The following is a 27,601-nucleotide window of genomic DNA, read 5'->3' as shown; positions in this document are numbered from 1 at the left end:
AATTTTAGAAAATTCTTACTATTTTTTTAATAGTAGTAGGACTATGTAACATGATCTCTACTTTGTTTTTTCTTTTTTGAATGTTTATTTATTTTGAGAGAGAGGTAGAGAGAGACAGAGAGAGAGAGACAGAGAGACAGAGAGCATGTATGCAAGTGAGGGAGGGGCACAGAGAGAAGATGAGAGAGAGAGTTCCAAGCAGGCTCCATGATAAGCATGGATCCTAAGGTGGGGACAAATTCCATGACCATGAGATTATGACCTGAGCCGAAGTCAAGAGTCGGATGCTTAACTGACTGAGCCACCCAGGAGCCCCATCTCTACCCTTTTAAGACAGTTTTCAGTGTACCATACAGTGCTGTTAATTATAGGCACAATGTTGCACAGCAGATTTCTAGGACTCATTCATCTTGCAAAACTAAAACACTTTACCTGTTAAAAATGAACTCCACGGGGCACCTGGGTGGCTCAGTCGGTCAAGCGGCCAACTTTGGCTCGGGTCATGATCTCATGGTCCGTGAGTTCGAGCCCCGCATCGGGCTCTGTGCTGACAGCTCAGAGCCTGGAGCCTGTTTCAGATTCTGTGTCTCCCTCTCTCTGACCCTCCCCCGTTCGTGCTCTGTCTCTCTCTGTCTCAAAAATAAATAAACGTTAAAAAAAATTTAAAAAGAAATGAACTCCACATTTTCCCAAACCCACAGCCTCTGACAACCACCGTTCTACTCTCTACTTCTATTCAACTACTGCAGATACCCTGTATAAGCGGAATCATACAGTACTTGTCCTTCTGTGTCTGGCTTATTATGGACCATTCCAAACATATAACAGTTTCAATAACAGTCATAGTCCCAACTTTAAGGTCATCACTTGACATTCCACCTATGTTGATCTGTTACTGTACTGTCCAGTAAAATATGTCTGCACTTGTTAATCCATTAAAGTTAAATAACATACAGAAGTTCAGATCCTCATGTACACCAGTCACATTTCAAGGCCCCAACAGCCACATGTGGCAAGTGACTATCATACTGGACAATATAACTCTACAAAACAGTTGAACACTTCCATCATCACAGAATATTTTATTGGGCAGTGCTAACCTATATCCAACACTCACCACAGAGTATTTTGAAACAAATACCATGTCACCTAAACATAACACCAAAATATAGCAACATGTTACAATGTTATAAAAATAAACACATTGTAATAGTACATAACAACAATAATATATAATAACATCAAATATGGAGTCGGTGTTAAAATTTTCCCATTATAATAAAGTTTCTTAACCTGGGGTACACAGGAGCCTTCAAGGGCTTAGCAAAAGCTCTTAGGTTACAAGCAAAAATTTGTTAAAGGATATTCACGCCTTTTTCTGGGGAGATGATTTATGGGAGTAGTTCTAAAATTCTGATAAGGGTCAGTTTCTCCAAATTCAAGAAACACTCCCTTAGAAAAACGTGTGGTCAGCTAGATAAATAAAGACATGAAGTAGGTTAATTGCTAACACAACTACAAAGCTAACTTTATAAATGTGAAATAAAGAATACATTCTTAGAGACATCTTTTTTCCTATACATCTATTTTTTGTTATGGCACAATTTATATATTTCAAATGCATGAAAAAAATAGGATCATTTACAGTATCTTAACATAAACTGCCTCTGAATGGGAGCTTCCTTATCAGTACTTTGAGGTCTATGAGACATATCTAGAAAATGAAGGGAAAATGAAGACTACTTAAATTGAATGGGGGTGGGATGCCTATGGTTTTTCCTTTTGATTAACTGCTGTAACACTGTCCTTCAGGTGGCTGAGGGAGTTTCAGGTTTTCTTTAGACATCATTAGGCGCCAGAGCTCTTACAGGACAACTTGGATGCTATATGAATTCTGCCATTTGCTAACAAGGATATGGCTCTTGGGTCCTCCACTCCATTAGAACTATTAACTCCATTCCTATTAATTTTTGTTACAAATATTACAAAGGGGGTTGCTTCTGGGTGTTTAGATTCAATTCTATTTTGCGACTGTATATTCAGTTTCACAAATTGTTCTTGGAGGCCCAGTTATCATCCCTGCCCATCTTCTAAGTGTCATGTCTTCATCATCTTCTAGATTCAAGCTACCTGTGCCATCTCCTACTCCTTTCTGGCCTTCTTCCCGTTCTTCCAACAGTCAAAAATTGTGAGGAACTTTTACTCCTGAGCCCATGGTGTCTGACATCTTATGTCACTGTCACTCAAAGGCCCTACCTCTTATTATTTTTAACTATAAAATATAGACGGGTGGCTAGAATTTTCACCTGCCATATGGAAGTGTATAATTGGGTATGGAGTAGAAGAGAACATGCTTCTCAGTTTGTTTTCTAAGTTAAGACTTAGAAAAGTGGAGAGTTTGCCCTAAACTTCTCTTGTGGTAACCGTAAGTGTTCACCTTCATTCATTTATTCATCCATTCATCCACTCATTCATCCAATGCCTATTTACTAATAGCATCATCCATGTGCCAATGATATAAATTCACAGTTTTGATATGGTTAAGAGATGATCTCTTAGAGAGTTTTATTAATTCAACACCAAATGTTTATACAATAATTACTATAGGGCAGGCCTTGTACTGGGTAATCCAGACAAACACAATCCTTTCCTCAGAGAGATTATATTCTCCACTTGCATTCCACTCAATATCCCTATTCTGAGAGTTGGGGAGAGAATTATCTCTTGATGTACACTGTTTGGGACAGTAAGTAAAAGAAGGTGAGATTATACAGTTTTACATTTGCTGTGACTTCTTCCTTCATCCTCTAAGTTGTATTCCTGATTTTCTACTCCCAAAATGGTAATTAGCCTGTTGCCCCTTTGCACATTCTTACCCGGGACCACTGTCTAGACACCCATGAAGTCAACTACAGAATGAGAAATCCCCAGCTGCAGGTGGAATCTCTCTGTTGAGCATCTGTAACCTTTTCCAGGAAGTTCAAGGTCTTAGATTTCCTCTAGTCTTTCTTAATCTAAGAGTCCCCATCAAAAAAGCTGAGATAAATATTCTCTTCTACTCCAGATGCAAATATCTGTCAACTGTATCTCTATGTGCTTCGCACACACTCCCAACTGAATTCTAGTACATCAATCATTTTTGAAGTCTTTAATGCAAAACCTTTCATGAACATCTCTCTGTAAATACATGTTTCAGCAACCTTTATCTCATTTCTTTCTCAGTAGCGATGATGTGGAAAGGCCCTCTCATTTAGAAAATTCTTTATGAAACAAACAGAAACAATCTTGGTTATTGATGCTTGAAATAGTCATTTTACATTTTCCTTGGTATTTCAAGGTTGTTTCCTTCTTAGGCAGGGAGGCAAGATTCTTGGTGGCAAAATAGAAAATAGGGAAATGGATCTTAGCTTGTTAGCATTCAGTAGTTTAAGAATGCTTACACTCATAAAATCTGAAAGAAAAAATATTTTATTTTATTAAGTCAACAAATAACCACTGATTGTTTGCTCTATATCATGCTCTGTGCTAACCACTAGATACTGAATGTTGAGTGACATAAACATGGTCCATGCCCTAGTGGAGAATAATGGGGAAACAGACACTAAACAAATGAACACCAGAATAAATACATAATTATGTATTGCAAGAAGAGCTAAAAGTACTTGGTACTAAAAGCCTTAATAATAAGGAGGCTTAGTTAATTTGATTGGTGAGGGAAAACTTATTTTTAAAAAGGGACATTTAAGCTATGTGGTTAGGAATAAGCCAGGTGAAGCTGTGAGAGTTGGCTATGGAAGTATACCCCAGAAGGAGGGGATAAAAGCATTTGCAAAAACAATAAGGAGAAAAGGAGTCAGCCAGTTTGAAGAGCAGCACAGAGGAGCGCCTGGATGGCTCAGTCGGTTAAGTGTCCGACTCTTGGTGTCAGCTCAGGTCATGATCAGGTTTCGTGAGCTCGAGCCCCACATCAGACTCCAAGCTGACAGTGTGGAGCCTGCTTGGGATTCTCTGTCTCCCTCTCTCTGCGCCTCCCCCACTTGCACTATCTCTCTCTAAATAAATAAACTTAAAAAAATTTTTTTGAAGAGCAGCACAGGAAGAATTGGAGAACATGTGGCGATTAGAGGAGCCTCTATTTTTCAATTTGAAGTGTCCTTTCTGTCAAATCTGGAATAAGCTTGGAGCATATTTCCATTGTATGCATTTTCAAATAAAATAAATTTTGTTTCTTGTATACACTTAATTCTTCAATATTATCTTCCAATAAAAGGCAGTTGAGTCTAAAGACACTGTGTGCAAAAACCCACTTTAAATTATAAATCCACTGCTATATTGATACTTCTATTGCTACATTTTAAAAATCTTGGTATGTTTTAAACACGTTACTCCAATGTGGTCTTTGCTGTTGTTGTGGGGAGGGAGAGTAGAATTATCACCCTGGGAAGATACAAATCTGTGTTTTATGCTGGGGTCTGAGATTAATTTTTGTGTGGCCTTTGACAACATGTTTAAAAATTCTGTGCCTCAGTTCCCCCGTCCATATATCCAGGATAATAAAGTTAACCTCGGGGAATTGAGCAGATGGCTGGGATAATTAAATGTGTTAAGATTGTGAAATTATCTTGCAAAATAACGAAGCGCTACACAAGTGTTCCCTATGTCATTTTCATTTATTTATTTTTATTTCTGGAGTGGAGTTGTAAGGAGGTGCATAGTCTGTGCAGGGGTGATACCCTGGGCTCTGGAATCAAAATGTCAGTGTCCAAATTGCCTCCCTCACTTCTACCTGTGCCAGTTTACATAAGTGATTTACCTTGTTTACACTTCTGTTTCCTTACCCAGAAAGCAAGGAAAAGAATAGTCAGTTCCTAGTTCCTTATTATGAGGATCAAGTGAGAGAGTCAAGTAAAGAATCTAGAACAGTGCCTATCACATAATTAGTTTTTAATATTGTGTGTGTGTGTGTGTGTGCGTGTGTGTGTGCGCGTGCGCGCGCGCCTGGGTCTGTGTCTCTGTGTGAATGTTGAGATGTAATATGAAGAAACTTATGTTCAGAAGTTGAGTGGATCCCTGGATTTCACTGGACAAGCTCGAGCACTCTCAGCTCAAGCTGTTCTCCCTTCATGTCCAAATTATTCTTCTAAAATAACCACTAGAAAACTAAAATCTGTGGTTTGATGTAATGGACCTACCCAATCATTATTTTCACCCATATGAGGTTTGTACTTAACCTAAGTGGCCCTCATAGATTTATTTAAGCTTGAGATCTCTGCTAACATTTTAAAAAGTGACATGATTCTCCCCCTAAAATCTCCCAGCCTAAAGGGCTTTATTGTGATTTAATACCACAGTAAAAGCTTTAATAGTTTTTAATATTATGTAACTATCTCTATAGTAAAGACAGGAAACTAAAATATGAAGTTTGGCACCCCAATACACTACATTTTTGCAAAATGTGGCCTGCCAACTCCTTCTATTCCTCTGATTGAGAATACACAGGACTATTCTTTATACATTTTGGGAAGCTGACCAGCACTTAGAATTCTGCCAAAGAATTTAAGAAGCTTAACTTGTTATGGAAATATAGGGCTATACCAATATATTTAAAGAATATATAAGATTATATAAGAACATATTCATTATTCTCGGGTAGCAGAATATTATAAGCATAAAACCACACCCAAAGGCAAGATAGCAAAAGACCAGTTGATTAGACCACATAAAAAATTAGACTTCTTTATGATGCAATTCACCATAAACCAAATGAAAAGACAAATGACAAGATGAGAGAGTCTTTATAAATGTGAAACAAAGGGTTATCCTTTCCCAAATAGAAAATAAAACATTTCAAAAAGAAAAGTTAGCATAATACCAAAATTGATAGAAGAAAAACATCACTATCTGATAAATATTTGAAGAGATGCACAAATTGACTAGTGGTCATAGAAAAATGCAGGTTAATTAGAGAAATCAGTATTTACCAATCAGACTGCAAAAAATGTTAAATATTGATAAAACATACTGTTTGCAATTTATTTATAAATATTTTAAATGGAAATATCCCTTTCAACCAACACTTCCAGTTCTACTAACCCAATATGCTATGGAATACAAGAGCGCAAAGACAGGTAACTGTGATTTTCATTGCTTTCACTGTATATGATAGTGAAAACTCAGGGAAGACATAAAGGTTCATCAACAGCGTAATGATTCAACAATTTATGGCACATCCATATGATGCAATACTAGGCAAGTGTTGAAAAAAAAATTGAGTGATACCTATTAGCATTGACACTGAAGGATACTCATGATGCATACAGTCCTGAGGGGGTGGTCACAAAACAGTATTCATAGAAAAAAGTTCTAGAGGGGCTATATAATCTATTGATGCTGTAGGAGGGATGATAAAGAAATTTTATACTTTGTATATTTATATTTATATATCACAATCAAATTCAAATGTGATATTTGTAATTAAAATAAATTAAATGTCCATTTTCTAATCCTGTGGTATTGTATTCCCTCACTGAGCCTCTCTGCCCTTAGCTTTGTGAATTACTGACATATTTGCAGACCATACACATAGCAGTGTATGTTGATCATGTTGGAGTTGTTGGTATGGCAGGTTTGTTTATCCCAGCATGGGGCTTCCTGTGTCCTGACAGTCTCTCACCAGAGACAGGTGAAGTACTAATACCATCAAATCTCCTGGGAACCTGAGACGCTACATTCACTTAAGGCATCCTCCGGCTTGATGTGTCCTACTTCACTCTGTTGAAAATGTATCCTTTGAAGTTATCAGAGTAAACTGAAACTTTTCTATTATGTCAAAATATTTTTGTCAAACTAGCCCTTTGAAGGATTTCATAGAATCAAAGAGCATGTGTGTTAACAACTCATTGGTACAAATTAGCTGTGTGAAGACTGTAGATTATCTATACGACACAGAATCTATATATAACCTAATGCCAATAGCTGCTCACATTTCTTCTATTTTTGTGCTGAAATAGGTAATTAACCCTGTGCAATAGATGTGAGTCATGTCAACTATTTTTCTTTAGGAGAGAACTATGTAGGTAAAAGTACTTAAAAAGTCTAAAACCAAATAAAACATGATATAAGAAACTGTTAGTTTAAATAAATAAACTACTGGGGGCGCCTGGGTGGCGCAGTCGGTTAAGCGTCCGACTTCAGCCAGGTCACGATCTCGCGGTCCCTGAGTTCGAGCCCCGCATCAGGCTCTGGGCCGATGGCTCGGAGCCTGGAGCCTGTTTCCGATTCTGTGTCTCCCTCTCTCTCTGCCCCTCCCCCGTTCATGCTCTGTCTTTCTCTGTCCCAAAAATAAATAAACGTTGGAAAAAAAAAATTAAAAAATAAATAAATAAACTACTAAGGACTAACACGTCTAGAGATTTTCAAATGCCACTTTTTAAATGAACCATACATAATTAAATCTAGGGAGATATTAGTACATAAATCCTAACAGCTTTAAGGATTTAATTTCAACTCAGCCTTATAAAACTGGCACAGAAAAGCCAAAGCAGGTTTTGAAAGAGTTCGAAACGCAGGTTTGTCACGTCACAGACAACTGAACTACGATTTCTGATCACAAACTAAATACATACGTAGTTCATTTACTTGAAAATGAATTATTCCACTAGGAGCAAAAATGCTGGCCATAATTCCAAGAATCCATGAAAAGATTTGCAATAGTGGGAAATTCTGTTTCAAGACGTATTCCTCGAAAGTGATTTTATTAGGTGCTCGAAGTATCTATAGATGTCATGTAGAGGAGTCACCCACCCTTTGATTCCGACTGGTGAAAAAGCATTTCAGAAAGGTTCAGTAGAGGGGCACCTGGGTGGTTCAGTTGGTTGAGCATCCCACTTCGGCTCAGGTCATGATCTCATGGTTGGTGAGTTTGAGCCCTGCGCCGGGCTCTGTGCTGACAGCTCAGAGCCTGGAGCCTGCTTTGGATTCTGTGTTTCCCTCTCTCTGCCCCTTCCCCACTCATGCTCTCTGTCTCTCTCTGTCTCTCAAAAATGAATAAATGTTAAAAAAATTTAAAGAAAGATTCAGTAGAAAATATTTACAAGATATCATTCATCAAAGATGTCAAAAGAAGGTTTTAAAATTCTGTCCATTGATATATTAAAAATAACCATTTAAAGGTTCATTATTCAGAAATTTATTATCTATAGCCTATCAACACTTTTCAAACTGAGACATATAATTTGCTTGTGATGCTGGATTTTTATTATATAAATCACATTTTTATTGGCACATATTTTTTATTAATTTTAACTCTAGATGAGATATATTGGTCACTATGCATTTAATCATTCTTCCACTATGCAACATCCTCCATAAAATCAGATAATGTTTAGATTTTAAAAATATCTTTAATAATTAAATAAAGCTTAATGTATCACCAAATATTTAGCCTTCAATGGCAACATGCTGATTAACTACCTTAATCATGAATATATAGTTTTGCTTTATTTGTGGTAAAAATGGAAATTAAGTCACATATAATACCCACATAGTATACTATAGGTCTCTTATAATCATATGTGCAAAATAAATATAATTAGAGGGGCACCTAGGTGGCTCAGTCTGTTGAGCTTCTGACGCTTGATTTTGGCTCAGGTCATGATCTCACAGCTCATGAGATCAAACCCCACATCAGGCTCTGTGCTGACAGCATAGAGCTTGCTTGGGATTCTCTCTTTCTCCCTCTCTCTGCCTCTCCCCTGTGCGCATGCTCTCTCTCTCTCTCAAAATAAATGTGAAAAAATTTTAAACTAGAAAACTTTATTTTAATTAATACTTAGCTCAATTTATTTTTTCAGAATCCTAGAATATCAGGGAGGAAGGAATTTACAACCTAAACATTCTAGCCATTATTCTGTCATTAACTGGATTAATGACCTTAGAGATATTGATTACTTATCTTTAAAACTGAATTGTTGAACTAGATAACAAGTAACTCTCAATTTAGTGCACTTTGTTATAACAATAGACAATGGGAACAATGTCAGAATGTGGTGCATCCAAATTAAGGCACAAACCATTATAAGTTATAGTTTAATAATTTGTAACCATCTAATTTAGTAGGTGGCACTGTGCCAAAACTGTAGATATTTAAACTTCTAAAATATACTCCTAAAATTCCTTCTTTCTATTGACTCATGTCAAAAGTGTAAAAAAAAAAAAAGTAGACTTTGACTAATATCATCTTGGCACTGAAGCATAAAAAATTTCACCAATTAATGAGATTTGTTTAGAAAGCATGATTTTTCATAGATCGCATATTGAGTATTATATTTGCAGATACATATAGATAGATACTTATGTACAAACACATATCTGTAATATGTATGCATGTATGTGTGTGTTATATATAGAAGGAAACAGAGATGGGAGAAAGAGAGACAGAGGGAGAGAGAGAGAGAGAGAGAGAGAGAGAGAGAGAGAGAGAGAGAGGAAGACAGAGGGGATGAAGGAATGTTTTAGAGTATGTTTTTGACCAATATCTATAAAAGAAATGTTTCCATAAAAATTTTAACCAATATAATATCAATATCTGGGATAACTCAATTAAAAACCTCTGGAATACACCTCTGGAACACATGGGCTTCTTTCAGAGAAGGGGTAACGAATTACATAGTTAAATTTTTACTCTTTAATGAATAAATAGTAAGGTATTTGGAATCAGAAAGACATAGGTTTAAGGATGTATTCCACAGACAGTACTGAGTTGTACTACTGGGAACTTAACTTTCCCTGAGCTTAAATTTCCTCAACTCAAAGATAATGATGATGATGATGATGATGATGATGATGATAATTATAATAACAGTAATAATACTACTAACACCTGAATCATAGGTTGTTTTGACAATAAAATTAGGCAACGTATATAAAGCACAGTGTCTGGGACATATTGTTGGTATTATTTTTGTGTGTGAAATAAATATCTATATGGTAAATTTTCAGCCAATGTTTAAACTAATAGACTATTACTCCAGTTAATCACCTTGGCTTTTACATAGTCAAATATGGTCATGTAGCCCTGCTCTTTCCTGCTTTCAAGTCAGCACTGTTGGATTTCATGCACTTTCTTATGGAAGAAGATTAAATATTTGGGTGGACCAGTTTAATCACAAGATATAACACGAGGCAAACCCAAGCTGAGGGACATTCTGAAAATACTTAGCAAGTTCTCTGCAAAGTTCTGAGATTATGAAATAAAAAAGAAGGCTGGGAAACTGCGACGTTAAAAGAGACTAACAAAGCATGATGACTAAATGCAGCACGTGGATTAGATTCTGGAACAGAACTGATCAAATCTTAATGAAGACTAGTTTATTCAATAGGATTTTACCCATGTTGATTTCTCAGTTTTGAGAAATGTTATCATGGTATGTAAAATAGTAACATCAGGGGAAGCTAGGTGAAAATCCTGAGTGAACTCTCTGTACTATCTTAGCAACTTTTCTGTGAACCTAAGGTTATTTCCAAAAAAAAAAAAAAAAAGCTAGCATTTGGGTGGAATCTGAGGGCTCATACTTCCCATAAATGATCAGGCCTTTATATTAGTCTCTATTTCCTTCCTCCCAATCCTTTACACTTAGGCTTCTCCCATAAGAGAAGGTTCACAGCACTGTACCTAATTCACCTGTCACTGTCCCTAACTTATACCTATCACTGGATCACTGGTATGGTATCCATACCAGTGCTCCAAGAAAAATAGTTAAAAGAATAGTATGCCCACATGTGCATCTTCTCAGGTTTCAAACAAGCATCAAAAATAGAAAATTTATGGTTCAGGGGCCATCAGTGTTGTTGGGAAGAATTCATTCCAACTAAGTTCTAAGAGTACAATATCTTATTACTCTAATAAATTAACCAGCAATGACAGTTTTGTGGCAATTAGGTTATATAAACTTCTTACCATAAAGACACATCATTAGGTTATATTTTTAAACTTCCATATGTCACCCAAAGTTAGGCAGAAAGAAACATGCAATGCAATCTTTATGACAGATTTTCTTAAATTCACTAGGTTTCCCATTTCTCCTGACATTTTGTTGAAATTTTCATACTGTACACTTTGGCATTTGACAAGTTTGCTTCAACTAACTTTGTAAAGCAGGAGCATATGTTAAAAAATGGCAAACCATGCCCTCGTGTGTGTGCGTGTGTGTGTATGTGTGTGTGTGTGTGTGTGTGTGTGTGAGAGAGAGAGAGAGAGAGAAAGAGAGAGAGAGAGAGAGAGAGACTGAGAGAGAGACTGAGAGAGGGACTGAGAGAGAGGCAGAGAGAGAATGGAGGGTCATTTTAACAAGACAGATTTTTAAAAATCTGTGATATCAAAGAAGCATTAGTAGGCTATATTCTTTGTGGAAAACAGCTTTAATTTAGTTTCTTTTATCATTGAGATATTCTCCTGGGGGTAAGAGTGGGTGGGAGTAAGTAAGTCAAATGCGAAGTAGTTTCACAGGGTGGAATAAAACCTTGTTCTATTTAAAATATAAATTTTGAATTTTCATATGGAATGGAAAACTTAACATCATAGCCAACAAAGAATACATAATATTAGCATTAGGAATCGTGTTCAGAGAGAAAACCAGGAATACACATTGAGAAATCTTTCTCTTTGTCTATGTGAGATCTAAGTAAATATGTTTCATTATTTCTCCAATTAGAAAGATAACTGATACTGACTCAGAGAAGTTGGCTTCAGATATTAGCAAGATGTAATGAAAAACTCTGCTCTTCCAGAATCCAAAAGACAAGAAACAACAGAGAAGAGACCGTCAACCCAAGAGATTCAGGATTCACTGATGGGTCGTAAGTTGTCTCTAAGAAGGTACTGGATCACAAATCGTGTCCCCATATCAGTGAGCATCTCCTGGCCCTAACCCTCATGCCAAATAAATTTCTGCTGTCAGTGCAGCAGCACAAGACTACTGTAGATGGATTTGAAAGCAGAACCAGTGACATAATTTTGTGGGGTACAAAATTAAAATGAGAGGTCTCTTGTTCACAAATTATGAATTTCAGACAGTGGTAGCAGAGCATTATATCAAGCACGAGTCCCCTCATGCTTATACCAAGACGGGGCCCTGTTTGACTGCCCAGGTCTTGTGCTCATGAGGCCAACTCTGACAGAGTGTTAAACTCTGGATGCAGACAGAGCTGTGCTCAGACTCCAGTTCTGTCACATACTTAGACCTTGATAAAAGGCCCATGTGACAGTATTTATGATTATTGATTATCCTTGCCTCTTCTTTATATGAAAATGACAAGGCATCTAGGTAAATAAAAATAATCATACTATTTTGAACTATAAGAACACCTAATAACAATCTGGTATAACTCCTCCACTTTTTGAAGAACTTAATTGATGTCTGGCACAAGTCAATGGCTCTGACTTGGGTCTCCTGACCCCAAATACAATGCTCTTTCAGTTGCATTGTGGGGCAAGAATGGTTGTTAATGGCCCAGGCTTTGGAACCAAACAGCCTGGGCCCAAATTCTGATTCTATTAGTCTGTGAACTCTTGGGCAAGTTATTTAAATTCTCTGTGCCTCAGTTTCCCTATCTGAAAATGGGCATTCAAAGGGTACTCCACACAATTAAATCTAATGATTCTTATAAATAATTCAAAACTGGTTATCGTATAGAGTGTTAAATAAATGTTAGCTATTAATATCTCATACTTCACCTCTAAAAATACCTTTTTTGAGGGAAACAATGGATAACCATATTGATTAGTAGGGTAAATATAAGCTAAATTACAGAAGTAAGTGGATCTACAGCCAATTTAATAACTTTATAAAACAAACTATTAATGAGTTGATGTGTTTGTCAGGGCTACTCTTGTATATCGTTTAAACTTTTTAAAAATAGTGTCAATAAAAGTGTATGCGATATGGTTATAAATTTGTTAATGGAACAAATGGAAGGGAATTTTTTTTTTAAGAATTGGATACAGAAATGACTGACAGAAGGAGGAACAAAAGTAAACAAAAATGAAATTTCATAGGGACACCTGACTTCTTTTTTATGAAAAGAGATATGAAAGATATACAACTTTAAAGTTGACCAAAAGCTACACATGAAATTACAAGATAACGTGACTTCCCAGAAAGTAAGGACAATTTTAAGCTGTATTGATAGGGTATCCAGTGAAGGAAAAAATGAAAAGAGGTCAAATTTTAATGTCAATCAATAGTGCAGTCAAAGGTAACCACCCAGGCTTAAGGTTTCTCAGTACATTCATTTTCAAAACTCTTTAAAAATATAAAAAAGCCATTTTTAGCAATATGCCACATAAAAAAGGACATAGGCTGGATTTGGTTCATGGGTCACAGTTTGCTAACCTCTGGTCTAAACATTTTCATCCAATTGAAAAGCAGAGATTATCAAAGAATATAAAAAGTAAGACCTTGCTATATGAGACCACAGAGACCTACTTTAAGTATAAAGGCATAGACACATTGAAAGTAAATGGATAGAAAAAGATTAACCATGCAAAAAGCAAGCATGATAATACCAGATGGCTCTTTTAATATAAAATAAAATATGTTTTGAGACAAATAATATTACTAGAGATAAAGAGTGGCAATTCATAATAATTAAAGGGAAATTAATCAGGAAGACATATCAGTTATCATATGCCACAAATAATAGTTTTAAGATGCATGAGGCAAACATTTACAGAATGAGAGGAAGAAAAATTACACAAATATTGCAGGAATATTTTTACACCCCTCCCCCAGGATTTGATAGGGCTAGAAAATAAACTAGCAACAACAGAGAACATATAAACAATACTATTAACCATCTTGATCTAATTGTCATGTGTAGAATAATACATCCATTGGGTACAGAATACCCATTCTTTTTAATTGCATACAGCATATTTACCCAAGATAGATAAGCCTCCATAAATTTTAAAAGGGTAGGAACTACAAAGAATATATTCTCTAATCATAATAGGATTGAATTAGAAATTACTAATAATACTATAGCTAGGAAAACTCCAACTACTTGGAGGTGAAACAACACAATTTCAAAAAATTAATAAGGCAAAGAGGAAATCACAAGAGAAATTAGAAAATATTTTGAGAAGAATGACCATGAAAATACATTAAAATTTTGGAAAAGCAAATAAATCAGGGCTTAGACAAAAACTTGTATCTTCAAATCCTCATATCAGAGTAGTTAGTTTGAATCAGTGGCCAAGGTTTCATCTACAAAAATCTATAGAAAAGATGAGTAAAGTAAATATAAAAGAAGCAAAGGAAGAAAATAACAAAAAACAGGAATCAATAAAGTAAAAAATAGATACTAGAGAAAACCAGCTGAGCCAAAAGATGATTTTTGAAAATGCTATCAAAATTGAAAAAACACTAGCAAAACTGATCAATAAAAAAGGAAGAACACAGGGGCACCTGGGTGGCTCAGTCAGTTAAGTGACCGACTTTGGCCCAGGTCATGATCTCACAGTTTGTGGGTTGGAGTCCCTCACAGGGCTCTGTGCTGACAGCTCAGAGCCTTGAACCTGCTTCAGATTCTGTGTCTCCCCTCTCTCTCTGCCCCTCTCCCGCTCACTCTCTCTGTCTTAAAAATAAACATTAAAAAAAAGGAAGAACACAAATCACCAATATTAATAATGAAAAGAGATTATCACTACAGATGTTATAGGCATTAAAAGGACAATAAGAGAATACTATGAACAACTTTATGCCAAAATTCAACCTCTTAGAAGATACAGAAACATTTATGTAGAAATATAACTCGGCAAAAATGACACAAGAAGAAAGAAAATGTGATCAGCTTTATGTTTAGTAAAGATATTCCATTTATCAGATCTCCCTACCAAACAAACAAATAAACAAAAAACCTCTAGGCCCAGATAGCTTCACTTTTGAATTCAATCATTTAAGAAAGAAAAACAACAAACAAACAAAAACACCAAGCTAACGAATACTTACATAAAATAGAGGATGCCTACTGTCCTTAGTCATTTTGGAGGCCCCATATCTCTAATACCAAATCCTAAGAAAGGCATTGCCAAAAATGAAAAATTATAGTTTAGTATCTCTCATGATTCAAAAATCTTCAACAAAATCTTAGAATATCACACTTAATAACACATAAAAATGGTAATGCACTATGACCCTGTAAGACTTATCCCAGGAATGTAAGATTGGTTTATCCTTCAAAATCAGTTAATATGATCCACCAAAGTGCCCTAATGACAAAAAAAACCAAAAAAAAAAACCACAAAAACAAAAACAAAAAACAAAAAACCCACATGACTGGCCACTGAGGGGCTACTTATTCTCCATTTTTTGTAAGACTGAGGAGGCAGCTGATATCTGTATATCCTTTACATTGTGAGAATAGGCTTAATGAAACACCGTAGTCTCATTTTTCCCTTCCTGATATTTTTCTCCTTAATTTGAGGAGGCAGTGATGGCCTCAGTTTGAGGGTAAAACTGAACAGAGATCCTTAAATATAGCAAATGATAACCAAAAATGGGCTGGGCTGGCTATTCTTTATTTGTCCAACAAGCCATTTGTTTATTTATTATTCAACAAATACTTTGAATTTTACAATGCTTTGCATTCAGCACTGTGCATGGAATGATAAGAAAATAACCATGGTACTTATCTTGTGGAGTTTACAGTCAAGAAAGAAAGCAGCATTGATTATAAGAGAATAAAACCCACAAACATGACAACTGTAACAACTGCATGAATAAAGGGTACAGGTGCTTTGAGAGAGGGAAATTAGGAGAGACAATGCTAAGACATTAATTCTAGCTTTAGATTTGAAGGATGAGTAGGAGTGAGCTAGGCAAAGAAGGGAGGAAAAAGTATTGCAGGCAGAGAACAGCAAGGTAGAAATCCCTGAGGCTATTCATGGTTTTTGTTTGTTTGTTTGCTTGTTTGTTTGTTTGTTTACTGGTACAGGTGCAGTGTCTTGCCTCTGTGGATCTTAGGTAAAGAATGGTTGGGCTGGGGTGCCTGGGTAGCTCAGCTGGTTAAACCTCTGACTCTTGATTTCAGCTCAGGTCATGATCTCACAGTTAGATGTAGCCCATGTTGGGCTCTGTGCTTATGGTGCAGAGCTTGCCTGGGATTCTGTCTCCCTCTCTCTCTCCCCCTCTTTTCCCAATCTCTCTCCAAATAAATAAACATAAAAAAAAAGAATGGTTGGGCTGAAGAGCCAAGAATCTTCACCCCACATCACACACATTCTAAGTTTGTGATCAAGAGGTATTTTTCACCAACTCAATGTTATTTACAAGAATATAATAATCGTTAACACATCTTCTTTGGGGGAACCTGTGAAGGTCCAGGAAGGAATATCAAAAAGAAGCCTTTAATCTTTGATCCTTTCTTCCTGCTTTCTGTGGCCAAAACAAAAAGAGGAAAACTTTCTTTTGTTTCAGTGAGAATTTTAGAAAATTGTTTGTTTTTTTTTTTAATTTTTTTTTTAACGTTTATTTATTTTTGGGACAGAGAGAGACAGAGCATGAACAGGGGAGGGGCAGAGAGAGAGGGAGACACAGAATGGGAAACAGGCTCCAGGCTCTGAGCCATCAGCCCAGAGCCTGACGCGGGGCTCGAACTCACAGGCCGCGAGATCGTGACCTGGCTGAAGTCGGAGGCTTAACCGACTGCGCCACCCAGGCGCCCCTAGAAAATTGTTTTTTATATGGCATATTGTGCTTCAGAGATTATTCTCATATATTTTTGGTTTTCTTCTTGAGTTATGGATGCACATGATGTTTAACTAAGAAGCTTAAAATGCTAGAAATTAGGTCTTGAAAAGTAACACGTTAGACCAGCCCTAGAAGAAAGCAAAAGACCACACTGAGTCTAAATATATTCCATCCATTCCTCAGGGTGCATGAGTTGCATTATGTATGGCCCACTGGGACTTTAAAATGTTACAACAGAGTGATTAGAGGGACTGAGGATTTCTCATTGCTCCAGGAATGTCACTCATCCCCTACTTGGCAATGGAGAATAGGGCAGATTATCTGTTTTCTTCTTTCTGGAAAACCTGATAAAGCATTCTCATTGTCTCAGATTTCCCAGAGGAGAGAGATGGTTAAAATGAGAATCCCAAACCCCTTTTGGCTTAAAATAAATCCTTCTGCTGGCTCTTTAATGAGCCCCTTTTTACAAAATTTTCCCCATTTTGTTTGATGATTTCCTAAACCCAGTAAGGTACCAGTAAGTATGTGTTTAATTGACTATGAGCTACAGTTTCAAGTTGGCTCTTAAGCGCATGTTGTTTTTATTAACTCAATGAATAAGCATCACCAACATGGTTAAATTATCATACTCTGTAATTAGGCTTTGAGGATTAAGTGAGTTCTATTGTCACCACTTCCAAATGTGTATTTTAAATTACTTAAACCTCAGTTTTCCCATCTGTAAAATAGTGTGACATTGTACTTACCCAAGGGGCTGTTGTGAAGATTAAGTGAGTTTATCAGTGTAAAGGGCTCACTGTAAAACTGGCATTTCAAATGGTAGGTATTGTTAGTATTCATTGAATATAGTTCTTAGATCTTAAAAGAGTCTTTTGTTTTTTAAGGAACATTCTGCTAATGTATCTTCACAACTATAAAGTTGTAGACAAGCAGCATGACCTTTATTTACATAAGCACTAAGAAAAGAAGGTAGAATTGGAAAGACACATTAAAGTAACAACTTTGTTTTGCATATGCAAGTAATTTATAATACTCTGTCTTCTGCTCACATATTAAACTGTTTTGATACAATTGTAATCAGAACAGCCACAATTATTCAACTTAAGGCCAGCTCATCCTTAACGTATTTTTTCTATTTCTGTCCACTAAAGCTTACCATTGGGCAATAAATTCGATTAAGTTTAGACTCAAACAGCATTTTATGTCAGGGGTTCAAGTACAAAAATGTTTCAGAATATATATCTATAATAAATATTTATTTCTAAAGGTGACAAAAAGGGCCATTTGAAATCAATTAAACTATCAATGAATGGCTTTCTTTTACTGAGAAATAAATCTTTAATTTTTTTCTGTTTATCAGAAAAAAGAAACAAAGTGACTGACTAGCAATGGTTTGATAAATTCTTGACACATTTATGAATATTATGATATTAGCATGCACATACCCATAGAGTATAAACACTCCCTTAATTACAGGGACAAAGGGCGTAGAGCAACTTCCTACCTTAAAACAGCTTAAAAACTTAATGCCCCGTTCCAGCATTAATGTTTATTTGACTTCAGCATCATCTTCCCTTGTATACTTTCAAAATGGTGGTAGGCTGATTGATAGCAAGGTCCCTGAGGATGACTGACTGAGAATGAATCCTGACTATGCCTCAGGTATAACCTTTACTTAATTTCTTATTCTCATCTGGTTGATGGGATAAAATAAGACCATGAATATAAGGCACGTAGCACTTACTAAGTGCTCAATAAATTCTGCCCACCTGTCTCTCTACCTAATGTGGCCACAGAAAAATTCATGTAAAGTCTCTAATATTTTCAGGCAAATAATCTGAAATCAATTGCCAAATAGCTTGGGGGCAGGGAGGGTGATAAATCCCAAGAGAGGGAATTCCTTATGGCACTATTTTGTTTTGGGAGGGCATGGTTCTAGAGTGAAATTTGATGAAATCAATGAATTAAATTAAATTGGTAAAGAATTTCTTCACTACCTACCTGTCATTTGCAAAGCAATATAAAAGATAAAGGATAAGACATAATCCTTTTTTCAAGAAGCACAGATGGGGCGCTGGGTGGCTCAGTTGGTTGAGACCCTTGGTTTCGGCTCAGGTTATGATTCCATGGTTTGTGAGTTCAAGCCCCGTGTTGGGCTCTGCTCTGTCAGAGTGCCTGGGACACTCTCTCTCCTTCTCTCTTTTTGCCCCTCCTCCACTCTCTGTCTCTGTCTCTCTCTCTCAAAATAAATATATATTTTTTTAAAGCATAGCAATCAGGGTTCTTAGCTGCAAACAATATAAAGTGATGAGTTAAATTAAATAGAAGACACAGTTATTAAAATGATATTGAACAACTTACAATAGGCCAGAAATCCAGGTGTGGAAACTATGAAGTCAGGAATAATGTCCAAAACCGTAGAACTGTCCTAGTAGAATTATCAAGGCAACTTCACTGGGTAGGGCTGCTATGGTTCTTACAGCTATATGTTCCCCTGAACACTTCCATCCCTCCACTGCCATAGCTCCTAACTTTCTTAGGCTGGCTTTTCCCACAGCCACTGGTTCTCACAGCACAGATTTCCAATTCAAAGTTATGGGATTGGTACAGTCTTGGTCTTGCACCCACCTTCTAGTTGCAAGTAAGGCTGAGAGAATGAGTGTGAGGCTTTTTCAACTTCTGTTATGGAAGGTGAGCTTTGTTTCATAAAGCAGGGGATTCTTCAAATATAATGTTCAGATATGGGGCAGGCAAAGAAAGTAACAAAGTCCACTGAAAGCATATATCTCAGCAGGTAGAATTTAATAAATATAGAATTATTAGAAATAAATTATTTTTAATACAAACAAGAATATATTAATTTTATGTTAGGTGTATAAACAAAGAATATATGTATAATGGTTAGAGACGGGCTCTAAAATTAGATCTGTATTCACATCTCAGCTTGGTCAAGCAATAATGAATAATAATAATAATAATAATAATAATAACTGCCCTAATAATAATTCCTCACTTCTGTCTATGGTTCAAAATGTAATTGAGGTTCTGCCAATTGGATACACTTGTTGGAGACTTGATTTCAGAGCTTGAAGTGAGAGAGGCACAGCACAAAACACCTCTTTCATTAGTACAGATTACCTGAAAATCAGTGTGGTTTTGGTCTAGTGAGAGCAGCGGTCCCTCTGTTCTGCAGGTAGTCATTATACTGTGGCAGGAACACTGACTGCCTGTCAACACAGGCCTGGGCTGTGACTGTGAGAATTATATGTAAAAGCTCAGCCTAGAGTCTGTTTCTTCAGTCTTCCCAAGAATTCTGTAAGCTAAGTAAGTCTCTTTCTGCTTAAACTAGCTACACTGGATTCTGTTTTCTTCAGTTAGACATTCACCTGCTAACGTGTGTGATCTTTTCTAAGTTGCACAACTTCTCTAAGGTACCACATTCTCATTTGTAAAGAAGAAATACTATTAGTAGTTGTCATATGAGATATATAAATGAGATTATATGTGTATATACAGCACTGTATCTAATATAAAGTAAACATTTAATAAATGGTAGTGACTATTATTGATAATGGTGATCATGATAACAACAAATGTAATAATCATGGTACTGAAGGCAATGGAGGTGGGAGTAGGGATAGATGATAGACTCTGGAAGCTATCATGAAGAAAAAGGTGTTTGATTTGCAAAAACAAATCAAGAGTTTTGAAAGCCTACTGAAAGGACCATATCTCCAAGTGGTAACACAAGGAGCCAGAGTCAGGATCTGAGAAAAGTCAGTCTAAGTTATAATTCATTGGGCTGCAACTATCAAACAAAAACAACATGAGTCTTCTGGAAATGCTTCAGGGAAGGCATGTGGGTGTATTTATGCCTCTGGCTTATGATGTTCACATCAGGTTTCCTGAAGTGCTCTCCAGCTTTCACTAAAAAATGCTAAGAAAGCCACACATGTGGCATTTTCACTTAATTAGGATACAGCATAAAATGCAGCCCAGCCAAAAAGAGACAATTTTTGGTGACAGCTCTGTTGGCACCTTTCCTGAGCCTCAAGGAAAACCAAGTAAACAAGTCTGTACCCCCACCACCCTCTCACCATGAGATCTGCCACAGAAAAATTTGTAAAATACAATGAGCACCTCAACCGAATTTTTTTAATTTTAATGGAAGTTTCCAAACAGGAAAAAAAAATGGGTATTAGAAACATAAAAGGTGGCTATCACCTTCAGAAAGGTAAATATACATAGCACAGGGTTTTGAGCAGAGCCTAATCCAAAACTCTGTCCTGAGGGACTCAGGAACTTATTTAGTCTTTAAGAAAACACTTCAGTTTAAGAACCAATAATGGGAATCCATTTCCTTATAATTGCTCCTCTCTGTTCTTTGAGTTGCAAGCTGAGCCTGTGCCAATACATTCCGAAATTTTACACCTGTGCTTACCACATGGTCAGAGGAGTGAACAGCTCTTAAGCTTTGACCTCTTTTAGTTACCAAGTCAGCTTACTACAGATGAGGGGTGGAAGCCTTTGTGTTTCATTTACCTGGGTTTGGCACAGTATTTACCCTGATATACACAGGGCAAAAATCTGGTAAGGGACTGAGTCTACTGCTAAAATATATCTCCCCAAATTCTCTCTACCTAGAACTCTAGATTCCAAAGGTTCCTGTGAATTCATGTGGCAGTCTTGATCACTGCCAGGATAATATAGTTTATCCACATCCTACCTGTTAGGCTAGTGTTTACTAAGATATACATACACACTTCATAAACTGCTTTGCTCTGAACACCATGTCAGAGAGAGCCCAATGATGCCTTGCGGGAAATGAATATGGCAGGCAGATTTTCATCTGTGAGATGGGAGATACTAATTCGATAACACTATGAATTATGCTTCCTTTTGGTTTGCCTGCTTAGGAACAATAAAATAATGGTTTTCTTTGCAATTAAGAAAATAACTATACTTCAATTCTAATGCCCTTTGGCTTCCTTTTATATTATAGTATTTTTGAAATCAGAATATATGTAAAATCATACCCAAAGACTTTAAATTTTATTTTTTCTATGATATACTTATTCAACTTCTATGAATTTGCCTCATATATTTGTGTTACTCAGCCTTTTCTGAGATGATGAAAATGTTCTATATACTTACACTGTCCAATATGGCAGATACTAGTTACATGTGGCTACTGAGCACATGAAATATGCCTAGTTAGACTGAAGAACTGAATTTGTAGTGTTTTTTTTAAATAACTAATTTAAATTTAACATTACATATTACGTTGTACAGAAGAGCCATACACACACACACACACACTCACACACACGTAATCTTATATATATGTATGTATATATATATGTGTGTATATATATTATATCTATGTATATTATATATATACACACATAGATATGTAATCTTGATTGTATTTAATGATAGCTTCAATCATGCACAAATTACATTATTAAAAAGAGCAAAATAGTAGTCATTTTATGATGTATAATAGGGAACCCATTAAATAAATTATGATTCATCCACATGTAGAATACTAGATATACACAAGAAATTAGAAGAGAATATTTCATAAAATATTTGTGATATGCTATTAAATTTTTAAAATGAGGTTGAAAATTGTTTATGTAGTTAAAAATTGAATATGTGTATGAAAAAGGAGAATTCCACTCTAAGACAGTATATTTACCTTTCCCACCTTATTCAAATCTCATAGAAATAAGTGTAAAAAGAAAGAACAGTAAAAATCCATAATAGCACTATAAAATAGGCAGGTATCATTACATCAATGGGCCAATAATTTTGGAAAATCACAAAAGTACAAAAGTTAGAATGTAGATGAGGTTATGTAGATAAAAAAAAAAACAAATAAGGAAACAAGTGTTGCACAGGGAAGTGCAACGGAGAGGGCTGATTTTCCCACTAAAGTCAGAGAAGTGTGGTTTTTACACCTGCAGCATTAGCAGGACCAACAAATGCGAAAAATGAAAATTCTTGAGCCTCATTCCAGACCCATTAAGTGAGAAATCCCAGGGATAGGACCCAGCAATCTGTGTTTAGCAAACTGTCCAGGACATTCTCATGCTCATTCAAGAGTGAAAACTATGCCCGAGAGGACTCTTTCCCAACTTTGTTCACTGTTATCACCTACGGAGCTTTTAAAATGACTGATTCAATAGGTCTGTGGTGTGGCTTGTTCATTGGGATTTTTAAAAACTCCCCAAGGGATCTGATGTGCAGCAAAGTTGAGAACCTATGCACTAGAGAATTTGCAGACTCAGCAAGTTCACAGAGCAGGAGCCACCATGCAACCACCAGACTTCTTATTCTCTTATATCTGGCTGTGGTGACTGCCCCTAGACAATGCAGGAAGAAGTCTCCTTAAACAAAGTGGGGCTGCCTGGGTTCCTAGTTTACATATTGGGCTGAAGAGAGAATCAGAACAGAGTGCCAGATAGCCCTGGGTACTGCTACAGATGGAGGGGAATAAAAGGATAAGTTGTTCTATCACATCCTTCCAGAAATGAAAGGGTGAAATAATCTAAGGTACTTAAACCTCAGATAAGCCTTGGTTATCTGTGAAAGGTCTTAGCCTACTCTTCTAAAGAGGAAAGCTGCCTGGTCATCAAGCCCCGTTCTCTTCCTGTCCCCACTCTCCTTATTCAGGGAAGAATCTGACTATGAAAACAGTCATGTAAAAGTGCTAAGGAAACCCACATCAGTTCAGAAAATCTGTATCAGTAATTCCTTGGCCAAACTAGCCCTTTGTTTACAAATATGAACTGATTACCAATATTATCTGACTTACAAGGAAAATCAACAGCATAAAAAAAGAAAGACCATAATAAATAAACATATACCATCACAAAAGGATATCAAACAATGAAGAGAGAAGAAAACTTGTAAAATAATTTTAAATGATATCTGTAAACTAAAGAGAACATTCCATAAGAAAACAAGTGACTATGGAAAATGAGCTATCAAAGAATAAGACAGTTCTTAGAAATTGAAAACAGGATGGCCAAAATAGAATACTAATAATAATTTCTTTAGAATAAAATAAATATTAGTAATTTGCAAGATAAAAATCTACAAATTGTATTTCAGAGCCATGGTAGATTGATGTGAGACACCCAATATCTATTTGTAGGAATCCCAGAAGGAGAAAATAGACTACAGAAAGAGAAAATTTTAAAAATGTGAATAAAAAATAAGATTTCTCTTTATTCCAGGGGAAAAAAGCTTTAGATGGAAAGAGTTCAATATTTTCATTTTTCATACTCCATATCAAGATGCACCCTTTATATCTAAGTCACTTCTTCACTTTCTCATAATGGACAAATTGTAAGGACAGAAGCTCTAAAGTCCAAATACCCCAAATCACAAGTACTACCTGCATCAGGTGCCAGTGTTTGTAAACACACATCCTGGTACTTATTTATTGTCACAAGAGAATAAGAATAATAATTGTTCAACAAAGATGGTTCAATGGAGATCACATTGAAGCAAAGTATCTCACACATCAAGGAGGGGAAGAAAAACTCCCCACTTCCAAGCCACTAGATACAAGTCAAGAAAATACCAAAATAGAACAGCGATGCAAATTAAGTTTGTGTGCAGTGACACTATGGAGCATTTGCAGTTCTCTTTGATTTTCTCTAGGTAAATAATTATAACTAATTATAAATATAACTAAATATATATATATTTAAAAACCCTCAAGGGGGTCCAAAATTATTTAGAAGGCAGGAAAATATGGGGGTCTGAGTGTTTCTCCTCACACACACAATGGTAAGAGATATTCCTGTGAGGAAAATCTGAGAAAAGAAAGATGTTAGCTAAATAACAACAGACCATCAGCAAAACACACACACCATCTACTTAAAATTGTAGCCAGGATGTGATTTTCATCTTTTCGTAAATAACATTGCTTCCAGATGTATATACATATGGGATCAGCATCTTCACAGAAACCAGCGCTTGCCTAACTGTCCTTTAACTAAAGTCCTTCCTATTTTTGCTGGTACCAAGTAACCATCAACCCAGAGCTCCTCAGAAATCATATCATCCCATCACTTGCCCAAAGCAAGAATCCTCTTTTCCCCAGAAAATGGTCTTATAGCATTGAACGACCTGCTGGATTTTCACCAGCTGTAACTGCTATGAACTTTTCTTTTTTTTAAATATTTCAGTCCAAAAGTGCCTTTTGGCATCTTTTACCATTATTCTAGTTTTGCCCCCAGAGTGGACATGGTCTGCTCTCTTAAGAGGAAATACTACAATTTTTTGAAAACAACTATCCCATTCAAATACTGCCACTCTCTCCCTAGGTTTCTCATTCCTAGGATACATCCCTCCTCCCACTCATTTCTTCTACTGGTTCTTCATACTCCATACTTTATGTATCATTCACATTTTGATAATTCTGACTGCTAAATATCCCTTGAAAATGCTGTGACTCTAAGTGAGCACAATATTCCAGGTGAAATTGATAATGATAATAACGATGGAATAATGATAACAGCTGCTACCTATGGAAAGATCAGTACTAAGCATGGCACAAAGATCTCTGTCGTATCTCATTATCTATAAGGTATTGCAATATTGTAGAGATGTGAAACCATAGCTTGAAAAAGCTAAGTGACCTGTTTAGTTAACTCGAGTAATCAATGCCAGATAGTTACCGTACTCAATAAATCCTCTTGGGTGCCTGGGTGGCTCAGTCCGTTAAGTGTACAACTTCGGCTCAGGTCATGATCTCATGGTTCCAATTTGAGTCCCATTTCAGGTGAGCTCAAACCCCGCTTAGGGCTCTGTGCTGACAGTGCCGAGCCTGTGTGGGATTCTCTCTCCCCCACTCTCTCTGCCCCTTGCTCACTTGCGCCCTCTCTCTCTCTCATAAAAAATAAAAAATAAATAAATGTCCCCTGATCCACAGTACATACCGTGATACCACTCTGATTATCACAGACTGGTATAGTAAGTGGTATACTTAGAGTATTAGTGACATACTCTAAGATGCCATCAATTTTCACTTTAGGAGTGGAAGAACACTATGCATTATCTTTTCCACTAAGTTCTTAAAAACCCTGTATGTCTATTTCCAAAAATATTGAGCAGTACACAGCATAAGCTATATCCAAAATATATTAACCTGTGCCATCGTAAACATGGATTCAGTACCTTAGTCTGCTTAAGTATATCAATCTATACTGCCCTCTTTAATAAAGATTATTCCAAATAAAGCTGTTGAAAAGAAAATAGAGCCTTAATTCCACCAATAATCTGACAGCAAGTTGTTTTACAAAATATCCAAATTGGAATTCAACACAACAACAACAGACACATTTCTATTTCCTGCTTTCCTGAAGCATGGTGAATATCTGTAGGAAAAAAAAGAAGCCTGTGCCAACACACACACACTTATGGGCACATTTTGCTACATTGATTGCACAGACTTTAGATGATCAGTGGGTGAGGCTGTCTCCTCTGGCCAGTGTAAAAGGTTGGCAAAACCACAAATGGATTACATTTTAAAATGGATTGTACTTTCATTCCATCTAAGTACAGATAGATGTCAAAGAGCTTTGAAATCTCCCTCTTTGGATTTTGAAGCTAACTATTCATTCTTTTCCCACTGACAGTAGTAAAAGAAATTAATTTGCATTTTATACTGTAGGCACAGCTGGCTGAGACATACTATGAGGAAGTAGACAGCCCTACAAATAATGAGACTTACTTAGAATGTAAAAGTAAAAGTTGAGAAGGACAATGCTGTGTTTTCAATCCCTCCTTGCCTGGATCTACTAGATCTCATAATTAGGTCAAATCTCCAGCACCAAAGGAATCTTTAAATATAATAAAATTGGTATATAAGCATCATCATCATCATCATCATCATCACCAGTTATTATTTATTCGATGTCTACTATGTACCAAGCAAAGTGCAATATTTTTTTAATCATTATTAGCTATTTTAATCCTCATAACAATTTGTTGTGGTAGATATTATTATTCCCTTCTTATCTATGGGAAACTGAGGCTCAGATAAGCGGGTTGACTTTCCCAACATAATGTATGTAATCAGTGACTGTGAGAGGACAGCAAGAACTGGTTTCTGATGCTGCTACAAGGGCAGCGGTAGGATTTTTTTTTTTTTTTTTTTTTTTAGGTCCTAAAAGGACAAGCCTGACTGGCTATCTCAGTGAACACTTGGCATAGTCCTGTGAAGTTATCTATGATAGAGCTGCTAGGAAAGTTCTAGCAACTAATCTGGCAACTACTCTGGCTCAGAGTATAAGAGATTAGTCCCCTAACTATTCCCATTTCAAAGACACATAATACTCCCCTTGCTCTCTTTGCATTATTTTTCATTTCTGGATGGGACATATTAAATGGCTTTGCAATAAACTCAATCCTAATATTCCCTCACTCAGAATCAAGTTATATTATTTTCTCTGCCATTAAACCAATATATGAATTGCTGGCATAGAGACAAGGTAATAATGATTTAGTAATGCCACTGTTGAGGTCATTTGCATTTGAGAGAGGTAGGGAAGAAGGACAGTCAGGAGGGGAAGGAGGGAGAGAAGAAAAGTAAGGAGAAGGGAGGTAGAGGCAAAGAGGGAGAAGAGAGGGTGAGGGAGAGGGAAAAGGAGAATAAACAAATGCCTAAAGTTTGCTTAGAAGAAGGAAACGGATAAATAAGGTTGAATGTCAGGCATCAACTTCAGAGCTAGTTGTTAAAAGTCTAGGATCATAAATTCATTTCAATAAGCTTAATTAGTTAACTACCTACCAATAATGGCAGAATATCATATATATTATTAATATAACATATT

General features: G+C 36.3%; 1 protein-coding gene and 1 pseudogene across 1 annotated transcript in view; both read right to left on the bottom strand.

The window, feature by feature from the left end:
• The window catches only part of GABRB2 (gamma-aminobutyric acid type A receptor subunit beta2), a 240,558-nt gene that overhangs the window by 93,538 nt on the left and 119,419 nt on the right, over positions 1 to 27,601 (bottom strand).
• Positions 625 to 3,956, bottom strand: LOC122492896 (annotated as a pseudogene).

The sequence above is a fragment of the Prionailurus bengalensis genome, chromosome A1 (assembly GCF_016509475.1).
Source record: "Prionailurus bengalensis isolate Pbe53 chromosome A1, Fcat_Pben_1.1_paternal_pri, whole genome shotgun sequence".
NCBI lineage: Eukaryota > Metazoa > Chordata > Mammalia > Carnivora > Felidae > Prionailurus > Prionailurus bengalensis.
The sequence above is the reverse complement of the archived record's forward strand: the minus strand, read 5'-3'. Positions and strand labels throughout refer to the sequence as shown.